The sequence below is a fragment of the Tamandua tetradactyla genome (genome assembly GCF_023851605.1).
Source record: "Tamandua tetradactyla isolate mTamTet1 chromosome 15 unlocalized genomic scaffold, mTamTet1.pri SUPER_15_unloc_4, whole genome shotgun sequence".
Classification (NCBI taxonomy): domain Eukaryota; kingdom Metazoa; phylum Chordata; class Mammalia; order Pilosa; family Myrmecophagidae; genus Tamandua; species Tamandua tetradactyla.
The window spans coordinates 145,925-158,697 of record NW_027518247.1 but is presented as its reverse complement, the minus strand read 5'-3'; the positions used below and the strand labels follow the sequence as shown (position 1 = coordinate 158,697).

Genomic DNA, 12,773 nt, shown 5'->3' with positions numbered 1-12,773 from the left:
AACAACCATACTTTAAGCTACATCCCAAGATCATAGATTTTCTGAGGGCATTTTTGTCCCCAAATTTTTATCAACCATACTTTCATTTACATAAAAGGAGGAGGTGTCTTTAAGAGTGGGCAAAATGGGGCTTTCCCTCTAAAGATTCTGCCAACTCTTATAATTACAATAGACCTCATTGATGAAGATTCATTCACTCCCTTTCAGCTTGAAAGATACTAACATGATTGCTTAATCCACACAGATTTTAAACAGATACTGAATCATAAAATATTACCTTCTGAATAATGTAAATTATGGTTACAATTATCTCCTTTAAAGAAAAACACAAAAAATAAGCAATAAATACATCACAGACAATGCCAGAGCTATGATTTTATTCACCTCCTATTTGCTTTCTAAGAAGGGAGGATAGAGTCATTCCTGTTTTATTGATCACCCAAGCTAAATCACATCTTCTAATTCCAAACTATCTTTGATAAGGAAAGCAAGAAAACCAAGGCTATGTTGGAGGACAATAATGCCATGCCAGCTCAGTTTATACTTGTTGGATTCACAGAATACCTACTTCTTAGAATCTTGCCATTCCTGGTATTTCTCATAGTATACACACTAACTGTGGTGGAAAATATGAGTTTAGTGATCTGAACTGATATCAATTTAAGCTTTCAAGCCTGTATATATTATTTTCTTAGCAATTTGATTTTCTTAGACATCAGCTATTCTATGGTAATCATTCTTAAAATTCTGTTGAATTTCTTAGCATCCAAGAAGAGTATATCTTCCTCTAACTGTGCACTACAAATATTTTTCTTTGCTTGTTTTGCTGATCCCTTGTACCTTATCCTTGCAGCAAAGGAACATGACCTTTATACAGTCAACGGTAACCCAGGTTTTTATTCTATAGTCATGTCTAAGAGAGTTTGTATCTGCTTCATTATGTTGGCACACTGAAGTGGAAGTATGACTTCACTTGTACAAGTCTGCCTCACATTCAGACTGACATCTTGTGGCTCCATTCTTGTCAATCATTTTATCTGAGATATTCCTCTCCTGGCTTATCATGGGTAGGCACCTATATCAGTGAGGTTCTGCTCTTTGTCTTTTGTTGCATTATCCAAAACAGTGCTTTTATGGTCACATTTTTATCATATTTCTTCATCCCCATTAATTTTTGAGCAGCCTGATCCCAGGAGGCAGAAGCAAACCATTATCCACCTCTGCTTCACATCTCATAGCAGCCATCTTATATAGTGGCACCCTCCTATTTGTACACTTATGTCCCATGATATGTTATTCTCCAGACACTGATAAGGTGGTTGCAGCATTTATACAGTTGTCCTTTCACATGTTTAGCCCAATAACCTACAGCTTCAGAAACAAGGATGAGAAAATACTCTAAAAAACTATTAGAAAGAACTTGGGTTTTCAAAAAAAGAATTGCATTTCAACTATAAAAGACCTATTCTCCCCTTCCAATTTCATCATGCACAAGTTACACCTTGTATACCTCATGATTCAACTATTTTAAATGCATCACCATTTGCCAGAAGTAAAGAGACCTTTAAACATCATCAATATCATAAAATGGTCTGTCTGCTCTTCCAGGGATATTCTCTCCTGATTTTTCCTACTTTGCAAACATTCCTGAATTACAAAAAAGAAAACCTTATCATTCACTAGTGTCCCAGAAATACTTTAGTTCATTATATTCTTTATCATGTTGCAGTGAAAGTATGTGTTGACTTGTTTATTAACCCTCTCAGATTAGAACACCCTTGGCAACATAGAACATGTCTTATTGGTTTACTTTTCAAAAACTGTAAAAAAAATATGGAATATGGCATTTCCTCATTAATATATTTTAAGCAGGTAGATGAAGGTATAAGTGGGTGGATAGATGGGTACATGGATAGTTAGATGCAACCCTCAGCACTTGTGCTCTCTACTTATAGAACTTTTATCTTCAGGGAAGACTGATATTATCAGTGCTGGGTAGTGTTGGTAGTGGTGTCAGGAAAGGCTCATTGGCTTTCAGGAAATCAGAGGAAAGATTCATGGCATAGGTCAGAATGAAGATTTGCTATGCTGCCTTTCTGTGCTAGACTGATGTTCTAGAAGAGGCCTTGACTCCTATTCACAATGGGTACTTATGAAAATCAAGCAAGGCTGTGAAATTCATCATAATTGTAAACTCTGTAAATTACTATTTCCACATATTTGTTGCTGCCATTTTCTCTGAGGTTCTATCTTCAAGAAAAAGTAAAAAATATTTCTCTGATAATTTTATTCTGTAAATTGACAATGTGAACATTTTTCTCTGTGATCATGTTGGTCCATGAAATTGCCAGATATTTCCTGTGGTTGATTTTGATATTACAGTCTCTGCTTACTTTTTGTTCTATCATGCCAGAGATGAAGAAATTAATTATTTAGATTTGAGGTATAATATAGTGCATTTTGAAGTAATTATGAAAATATAAATGATTGGATTAGGTATGCTGAATAGTTTCCCATTGTTAATTTAGCATGAAAATTTAGGCAAATAAATTTGGTATGAAAATGAAATATATATTTGAATGCCTTAGTGTACTCTTTAAATGGACACAGTAAAATACTCCCTACTGAATAAGGTTGTTTTGAGAATAATTGAACTAAAAGATGCAATTATACTATTAAAGGAATACTTTGGGCATCAAACAAATGGAATGCTTAACTAACCTAGAAAACATGTAAAAATCTTTTAATAGTGTCTGATAAAAAGTATAGCATGTAAATGTTGTCTGCTTTATCACTATTATCTTACTATTGCTTTTAAGATAAAATTAAAGTTCAATCTTTTGAAAAAAAGGGCACATTTCTAAAATATCTGTAAAGAAATCTAAATATTCTGCAATGTTGCCAGAGCTGAAAATTCAGCTTAACTTCTCTGTCATATTAAATTATGTGAATTCCTAATGAAATTTTTTTAAATGTGTTGAAAAATGCTACTTATTTATACTTAAAAATGAACTTTATAAGATATATTGTGCTGTTCCTCCAATTTTGCACACTACTGTTAAAAACATGAGTTCTGGGCGGTGGCTCAGCAGGCAAGGAAGCTTGCCTGCCATGCCAGAGGACCTGGGTTCGATTCCCGGTGCCTGCTCACGTTAAAAAAAAAAACATGAGCTCTTTGGTTATCCATTCGTTGTGTTAAGGCTCATCAAACTGTAAGTCATGACACACCAGCTTCTTTAATGGAGCAAGCAAATGTAAAGCTTATTGTCAATTTTCTGAAATTAGTTATCCTAAGATAGTTAAGGTCTATTGGATTTTTAAACTATTAAAATTGTTCAGAGTTCTCCAGGTTTCCCAAAGGTAGCACTGTTGACATTTGGTGCCAGGCTATTTTTTGTTGAGGGCTATCCTGTACATTAGAAGTCATAAATAAAATCTAGTAGACCCATCATGGAAGAGCCTTGTTAAGCCCCATATCAGCAAAAACAAAAACCTGGGCTAGTTTCTATTTCTTATAAATGCCTGGTTTGCCAGCTAATTTACTCATTCTTAAGCAACCAACTGTTCCCTACTTTGTAAGACTCCTTATGGAAAAGGGAAAGAATGTGAGCCAATTGTATCATTTGCTTACTTACATTCACCCTATATGACCATTCCTTCTCAACCTCTTGATGGAGTCTCCGTCTACTTTTTTGAGTGGAATGCTGCTTGATTCATAGCTTTTTCAATAAAGTGAGATCCTAAATTGCACTAAAATCTTTTCTTTTATTATTGGTTGTTTAGCAGCATCCCTTGCTTCTAACCCACTAGATAGCAGGAACACATCCCTTGTTTTCTGACAGTAGACTATGTTTTCAAATGCCAGCTGGGGAGCAGTCACTCCTGGCTCAAAACAACTAAACTAGCCCAAACCCTTTTTTTGTGGTAAGACAATTTAAACAGAACAATGAGGCTGGTACTTGAAAATAAGTCATAATAATAATTCGGTAAGAAAATCTCAGATATGACCTTATTTATTTTGTCCTATATTGTTTCCCTATTTTCTGTTCATTTTATGATCTAATTTGATAATATACATAAACACATAAAATTAACACATTATTTTAATTATAAAAAACACAAAATTAAGGCCAAATAATATGTTTTATGAAGTGGGGCACAGTTGAGAAGAAATTAGAAGACTAGGATACAGTGAATGAGATTTATTTTTCTGCTTCTGTCAATTGTAAGAGAGAATCTTATCTGAGAAGTTATATTACATTTCCATCATATAGAAATTTAAAATACAAAAATTATGTTCTCTCCAAAATAATGTCTATATTTAAGGCAAGAATTTAAGTTAAACTAGGAAATAATAGTTATGTGATAATTGTACATCTTTACATTTATATCACTATATCGAGTATTTGAGGTGAAGGTCAAGTCATTTTTATGTCATGAGGAAGAAAAGATTCATTTTTCTAGTGCCATCACAGAAAAAAATCTATAGCGCATACTTAAAGTAAATCTATAACTCAAAAGAATACATCTATAATTGTGTTTTTCTCAGAAGTAACTACAAATATTTTCTAGAAAAATTATCATTAAATAGGCACTTGTCAAATTGAGAGCTTAACAACAGAGATTGGGATTGCATAATGATTGATACTTCACTTTTCCTTATTGAGCCACAGACACTTTGTTACAGTGGAGGAGAGACATTCCATGATTTATTACTAACACATGGTAATTAGTTAGACTTAAATATGCATATATGCTAATGTATTGTTATTCAAACATAGTCAACATTGTGTACCATAAGGGCTTTACCACAATTAGCATGCATTTTTCCATATATAAGAAGATATTAGATTTTATTTCACAAATCACCATTTTTGTTTTATATTTCCTTCTTGAGAAAACTAAGGGTAAATACCTGACATGAATCCCCAATCCATTCACCAAACAAACATACACACACACACACACACACAGACATACACACATAAGAATAGCCTTTGGAAAATTATTTCTTGGAGGAAAATTCATGGACAGCAAAGCAATACCAGATGTGTTGCTCTAGAAGCTAATCCTTTTTTGAGGTTATGCAAAGATTATGGATGGATCAGCTATAATTATTGAGAAGTAGGCCATATGTCTTTTTATTTTAAACTTTTTAATTGTACAGTATAACACATATACTAAGCAAAGGAATAAAAAAGCAATAGTTTTCAAAGCACTCTTCAGGAAGTAGTTACAGGACAGATCCCAGAGTTTGTCATGGCTGCCATACAATCCTCTTAGATTTTTCCTTCTAGATGCTCCAGAATATAGAAGACTAGAAGGCTTAAATAGTTTTTATCATCACAATTGGCTTTTTTCTTCTTTTTTGTGAAAAATAACATATATATGAAAAGACAACAAATTTCAAAGCAGAGCATCACAATTAGTGGTAGACATATTTCAGAACTTGGCATAGGTTTACATTTCCATAATTCATAGGTTTTTTTTTAGATTACACCATCTCAATCTTTAACATCTATCTTTCTTTCTGATTTCATTTATGCCTCAGCCCTCCTCCCTCTATCATTCTCATATGCAGCTTCATTCAGTGTTTTAATATAATTGTATTACAGTTAGGTAATATCGTTCTGTCCATTTCTGAGTTTTTATATTCAGTCCTGTTGCACAATCTGTATCCCTTCAGCTCCAATTACCCAATATCTTACCCTATTTCTATCTCCTGATGGCCTCTGTTACCAAGGAAATATTCTAAGTTTATTCACTAATGTCAGTTCATATCAGTGAGACCATACCCTATTTGTCCTTTTGTTTCTGGCTAATCACACTCAGCATAATGTCCTTAAGGTCCATTCATGTTGTTACATACTTCATAATTTTATTCTGTCTTACAGCTGCATAATATTCCATCTTATGTAAATGTCACAGTTTGTTTAGCCACCCTTCTGTTGATGGACATTTTGGCTGTTTCCATCTCTTGGTAATTGTTAATAATGCTGCTATAAACATTGATGTGTAAATGTCCATTTGTTTCCCTGCCCTCATGTCCTTTGAGTAGAGACAGCATATAGATGGGTCCTGTTTTTTTAATCCATTTTGCCAGACTATGTCTTTTGATTGGAGAGTTTAATCCATTAACATTCAGTGTTATTACTGCATGGGTAGTACTTTCTTCTACTATTTTGCGTACTGGATTTTATATGTCATATCTAATTTTCCTTCTTTTCACCTTTACTCATAGTCTTCCTTTCTACACTCTTCTCCACACCTCTCTCTTCTGTCTTCATATCTGTCTCTAGTGTTCCCTTTAGTATTTCTTGCAGAGCTGGTCTCTTGGTCACAAATTTTCTCAGTGATTTTTTGTCTGAAAATGTTTTCATTTCTCCCTCATTTTTGCTGGATATAGAATTCTTGGTTGGCAGTTTTTCTCTTTTAATAATTTAAATATATCAACCACTGTCTTCTTGCCTCCATGGTTTCTGCTGAGAGATCTGTGCATAGTCTTATTGTGCTTCCCTTGTATGTGATGGCTTGCTTTTCTCTTGCTGCTTTCAAGATCCTCTCTTTCTCTTTGACCTCTGACATTCTGATTAGTAAATGTCTTGGAGTATGTCTGTTTGGATCTATTCTCTTTGGGGTACGCTGCACTTCTTGGATTTGTAATTTTAAGTCTTTCATAAGAGTTGGGAAATTTTCAGTGATAATTTTCTCCATTAGTTTTTCTCCTCCTTTTCCCTTCTCTTCTCCTTCTGGGACACCCACAACACGTATATTCGTGAGCTTCATATTGTCTTTCAATTCCCTGAGTCCCTGCTCATATTTTTCCATTTTTTTTCCTATAGTTTCTGTTTCTTGTCGGATTTCAGATGTTCCGTCCTCCAGTTTAGAAATCCTGTGTTCTGTCTCTCGAAATCTACCATTGTAGGTTTCCATCTCTTCTACTGTTCTGTGATTTGTTTTTTCAGACTTTCAGTTTCTTCTTTTTGTTCTTTCCTTGCCTTCTTTATATTCTCCCTCAATTCATTGATTTGGTTTTTGATGAGGTTTTCCATGTCTGTTCGTATATTGTGAATTAATTGTTTCAGCTCCTGTATGTCATTTGAATTGCTGGTTTGTTCCTTTGACTGGGCCATATCTTCAGTTTTCTTAGTGTGATTTATTATTTTTTGCTGGTGTCTAGGCATTTAATTACCTTAATTAGTTTATTCTGGAGATTGCTTTCACTTCTTTTATCTAGGGTTTTCTTGCTGGATGAATTTGTTGTCTGTCTGTTCTTTGACATTCTGTTCAGCTTTATCTGGACCTTTAGTTTAAGTTTTGTTTAACAGAGGAGAATTTTTCACTTCTTGTTTTCTTGTTTCTTGCCCTGCTTGTGTGGTGCCTCCCCCCACCACACACTTAGGAGGGTCTACTTAGATATTATAGACCCCAGCCAGATTTTCCCATCTGGCCTCCTATCAGGAGGAAAGAGTCACCTGCGTCCTGAGACCTAGCAGGTTGAAAGACTTTCCTGTGAAGTCTCTGGACTCTGTTTTTCTTATCCTGCAAAGTATGTGGCACTTGTCTGACTGCAGGTCCCACCAGCTTAAGATGATGCGGTACCTTTAACTTTGGCAGACTCTCCCTGCTGGGGGCATGGTGGAGACAGAGGAGGGGTTGTAGACTGGTTTTAATGGCTTCAATTTTACCAAGCCCTGGGGTCTGAATTCCTTGAGGGAGGGATTCCACCTGGGTGGGGCTTCACCCCTCCCCTGGGGAAGGCACAGTCTCCAGATAAGCCCCCAAAAGAGCTCATTTCTGCCTATGCCTGGGGCAGTTGCAGCCTGAAAAGTCCTGCCGCTGTATTCAGAGGCAGTCAAGCCTTTGTAGATACACAGCCACAAAAACCTCTGTTTCCTTCTTTTTTTCCCCCCTTTTTCTGTCAGTCCTGCCCCATTGGAGCCGGGGCAAAAATGAGCAACCTCCACTTTGATCAGGTTCACCTAAGCTGGGGGCCTATTTTTAGTAGTCAGAATTTGTTAATTAATTCCACAATTGGCGTTTGATTGTGCCCAGTCCCTGCTGCTGGTAAAGTCCTTTCCTTTCCCCTCTGGGAAGCGGCCTTTGGGGGAGGGGTGCCAGCTGCCACAGCTTTGGGAACTCATGGTTCTGGGTGGTGCTCGCAGCCAGTCCAGGTGGTCCAGATTGGGGTACACTGTGTGTCCAGTCACTGATGTGGCCCCAGGAGCTGTTCTGTACTGTTTCTGGTTATTTAGTAGTTGTTCTGGAGGACGAACTAAAATGCGCACGTTGTTAAGCCGCCATCTTGACCCTGAAGTCTGATAGCTGCCCAATTCATAGGTTTTTATTTCTAGCTGCTCTAAGATACTGGAAACTAAAAGAGATATTAATTTAACGATTCAGCATTCATATTCATTTGTTAAATTCTATCTTCACTGTATCACTCCACCATCACCTTTGATCTTTCCTTCCCTCTCTTTAGGGGTGTTTAGGCTATGGCCATTCTAAATTTTCCATATTGGAAGATCTGTCATTAATGTGGGGTGGGGAGATGGAACTCTCTGATGTTCTGGAGAAGCTGGGCCCTCTAGGTTTCAGGACAAATCTGAATCAGGAACCTACCTGGAGGTTGTTGTTTTCTGGAAAGTTACTTTAGTGTGTGGAACCCTTGTGGAATCTTATATGTTGTCCTAGGTATTCTTTAGGATTGGATGGGATGGTTCTATTTGGGATTTGGCAAGTTATGATAGGTCACAAGGTCTAACTGAAGCTTGCATAAGAGCAACCTCCAGAGTAACCTCTCAGCTCTATTTGAACTCTCTCTGCAACTGATACTTTATTAGTTACACTTCTGTTCCCCCTTTTGGTTAGGATGGAATTGTTGATCCCTTGTTGCCAGGGCCGGATTCATCCCTGGGAGTCATCTCCCACATCTCCAGGGAGACTTTTACCCATGTCATGTCCCATGTAGGGGGGAGGGTAATGATTTCACTTGCAGAGTTGGGCTTAGGAGAGTGAGGCCACATCTGAGCAACAAAAGAGGTCCTCCAGAAGTAACTCTTAGGCATATCTATAAGTAGTCTAATCTCCTGCACTACCTACATAAGCTTCACATGAGTACAGCTCAGGATTGAGGGCATGGCTTATTGGTTTGGGTGTCCCTAAAGTTTGACACAGTTTCAGGGAATTCTCTGAAACATTAATGGTTCCATATTCTTTCTCCCATCCCTCAAGGGACTTTACCAATACTTTTTTGATTATCTGCTTAATATACTCTAGAATGTATCCAGGCATTACAGTCTATACAGGACCTCTTTCTTATTCTGGCCTCCCGATGATTCAATTGTTTCAATAAGCTATACAGACAGGTTGAGTCAGATTATGCACTACAGAAAATTTCAGTTCCAAACCAAATAAACCTTTCTTTCCTTGGTCTTAAAGAATATGTCTGATTCTAAAACATAGGCACTGTCTTCCTTACCCCTGTGTTCTGAGTTACTTTAACCCCAACCTGATTGACTTCATTCTTATCTCTAAATATCAGTCTATATTTATATCAATACTCTTTTGAAATCCAGAAACAATAATCAGCACTCTGGACTTAATGTGTCTGCTCTAAAAGCATACAATCTAGGCCCCTGTTTTTTTATAAGCTAATTCTAAAGGTGACCATACTACTGTTGCTCTCTTGTTCTTGACTTATTTTGGCTCACTAAATGTCCCACATGTTCATTCACATTTTTGCATACCTCGTGACTTTGTTCGCTTTCATAGCAGCACAACCTTCATTCATAAGTATGTACCATCATTCGCCAATCTACTTCTCAGTGCATCCTTCTACCACCCACATTCATCATCATGCATAGTGCCCAAAGTCCACAGTCTATCAACATTCTCAATTTTAGATAATTTCATTGTTCCTAAGAGAAAGAAAGCCAATAAACACACCCTTGCCATATAGGAAATCTAAACCTCCTCTTAATTCTTGCCCCTCTCCCTATTACTTACCTCTGCTGTTCTTGTAGCAGTGCTGATTTTTTTCCTTTAGAGCATAGCCCATAGCATGCAATAGCAGTTGTCCCCTGTACCCTGGACTTAACCACTTTTTTTTTACACGAATCATAACTTTGAAGTAATTCTTGCAAGAAATAATTCACATTTCTAGTGTTAATCAGTGGGACATATAGGTCTACACAGCCCCCTTCAATCTTGTTCATCTTCAATATGGTAATGTTACTTATAGGCCCACTGGAGAACCACCTTCACTCCTATATGTTCCCTTACATTGAAGTTCAAACTCATTATCTAACTGTTCACCTATCTATGTATCTATGTTCACCTTCTATGTATCTGTAAGTCCCTTTTATTTACATTACAAGCCTTTGATTATGCATTTATGCTGGTCATAAAAGTGGAATCATAACATATCTAACCTTTTGTGTCAGGCTTATTTCACTCAATGTTGTATCTTCAAGGCTCATGCATCTTGCCATGTGGTTCTGGACATCATTTCATCTTACTATTGCATAATATTCCATCAGATGTATGTACTGCATTTTGTTGATCAACTCATTTGTTGATGGGCATTTGGTTTGTTTCCATCTTTTAGTAATTGTAAATAATGCTGCTATGAACATCGGTGTGCAAATGTCTGTCATTGCTTTCAGCTCTTCTAGCTATATACCAAGTAGTGCTATTGCTGGGTCATAGGGCACCTCAATATTTAGTTTCCTAAGGAACCACCAAACTATCTCCCATAGCAGGTGTAGCATCATACATTCCAACCAGCAGTGCATAAGTGTTCCAATTTCTCCACATACTCTCCAACATTTATAGTTTTCTGTTGGTTTAATAGCAGCCATTCTTATAGATATGAGGTGGTATCTCATTGCAGTCTTTATCTGCATTTCCCTTATTTCCAATGAAAATGAGCATCTTTTCATGTGCTTTTGAGCCATCTAATTGCTCTTCAGAAAAATGCCTAGTCATATCTTTAGCCCATTTTATAATTGGGTTGTTTGTTCTTTTGTTGTTTAGTTGTATGATTTCTTTGCATATACAGGAATTCAAGCCTTTGTCCAATATGTGATTTCTAAATATTTTCTCCCATTAAGCTAGCTGCCTCTTTACATTTTTGACAGCCTTTTGAGTTGCAGATGCATTTGACTTTGAAGAGTCATTTATCTATTTTTTTCTTCTGTTGCTTGTGCTTTGGGTGTAAACTTTAGAAAGCTACCTCCTATTACTAGGTCTTGAAGATGTTTCCCTACATTTATATGTCAAGCATATAGTATTTTCTTCTTGCCTTTGATACTGATTTCATATGTTATTTGTTATAACAGTGACTACATAAATTTTGAAGAGGTCGGTTTACAGCATTTGACGCTTATTTGGAATACATTTAATATTTTTTCTGCTTCTCATCTGCAGTCCTCCTCTCATGTTGTAGTTAATTCAATTTATCCACTGATTGCCTTGTTTGTTTTAAGTTTCCTTGATTCTCTTATTACATGGTAATAACTTCCATTCTGTATCTAAAGCCACTCTGTTTGTGACCTTCACAGCTGCATACAATTTTGTCATTACACTTCAAATTAGTACACTTAGGATTAACATAAGATTTTGTTTTATTCCTTTCTATATGTTATAACTTGATTTGTTTTTATATAAAATATCTAGGACAGACTAAAGGATTCACACTTGAACTTAATAAAACCATCAGACACTCCTTTCACAGCCACATAATTAATGGGTACACTGTCAGAATGATTGAAGAGAGATATATATCAACTTTTGTAAAAAAATTTTTTTTAAAGTGCCAATAATCTTTATGGCATAAATTCATAATTCCTACATGGAATGGAAGATACCAAGGAATTATAAGACATAATTTACTGGTATGACTGTCATTGAATGCTGAGATATAATGAATGCATACTTTTTTATATAAATATAAGGAGCACATCACAAAACTAATATATATTATGTTTATGATCTCTCAGAACTTTATTGTGAATGACTGTTACATTTTCCAGGGTATAATATCATACATTCCTTTATATAAATTTCATACTGACCCAGTGACTTAGGTACAGCATGTCAGATTTTTCCATTTCTCAAGTAGGAAAAAGACTCAGTTGTTTCATATTAGAATATTGGATTACTGGTCTAGGAGAAATATGTGATTAGAGCACATTACTTTGGCTCTTGCAATTGCATTTAATCTCTATATTGTGCCTTTACACTATGATGTTTATGTGATAGAGAACAAAAAGTTTTAAAATTGTTTTATTGACAAAGAGAATTACATTTTAACAAGGTGTTAAGCAGAGGCATCTATTGAACAATGATTCAAAGAACTTGGAGCTCAGTGATTAAGTCCACCCTCAAGAGACCAGAAAGGTTACTAATCATCCAACCTGGGGATGTCTGAGATTCATATGTACACAATGTGTCCCCAAATGAAAAGGGACCAAATATAAAAAATAATTCTTCTCTCAACAATAAGTCTTTTGATAGTCATGAAGACTCAGTCTTCTTCACTAAAGGTATCATTTATTCTTGTATTCTACTGGCTGTGACTATGTTTAAGAAAATGGAGAGGAGGGTTTATTTTAAATTTATAATATTTCCTGTTGTCTTTTCAGATTAAAATAATTTGGTATGAGGTGTGTGATTTTAGTATTGGTTAAAAATCACCAGAAAACACAACTTCTTAACCTGTGGTAAATTATATCTCAAAGGTGCTCTTCTTATTTTAAGTGGAAGGTAAT

The 12,773-nt window shown here is 35.9% G+C and overlaps 1 pseudogene; it reads left to right on the top strand.

Annotated features, from left to right (window-relative positions):
- The first annotated feature begins 504 nt into the window (after positions 1-504).
- On the top strand, positions 505-1,457 carry LOC143672799 (olfactory receptor 5AS1-like; annotated as a pseudogene).
- The last annotated feature ends 11,316 nt before the right edge of the window (positions 1,458-12,773 follow it).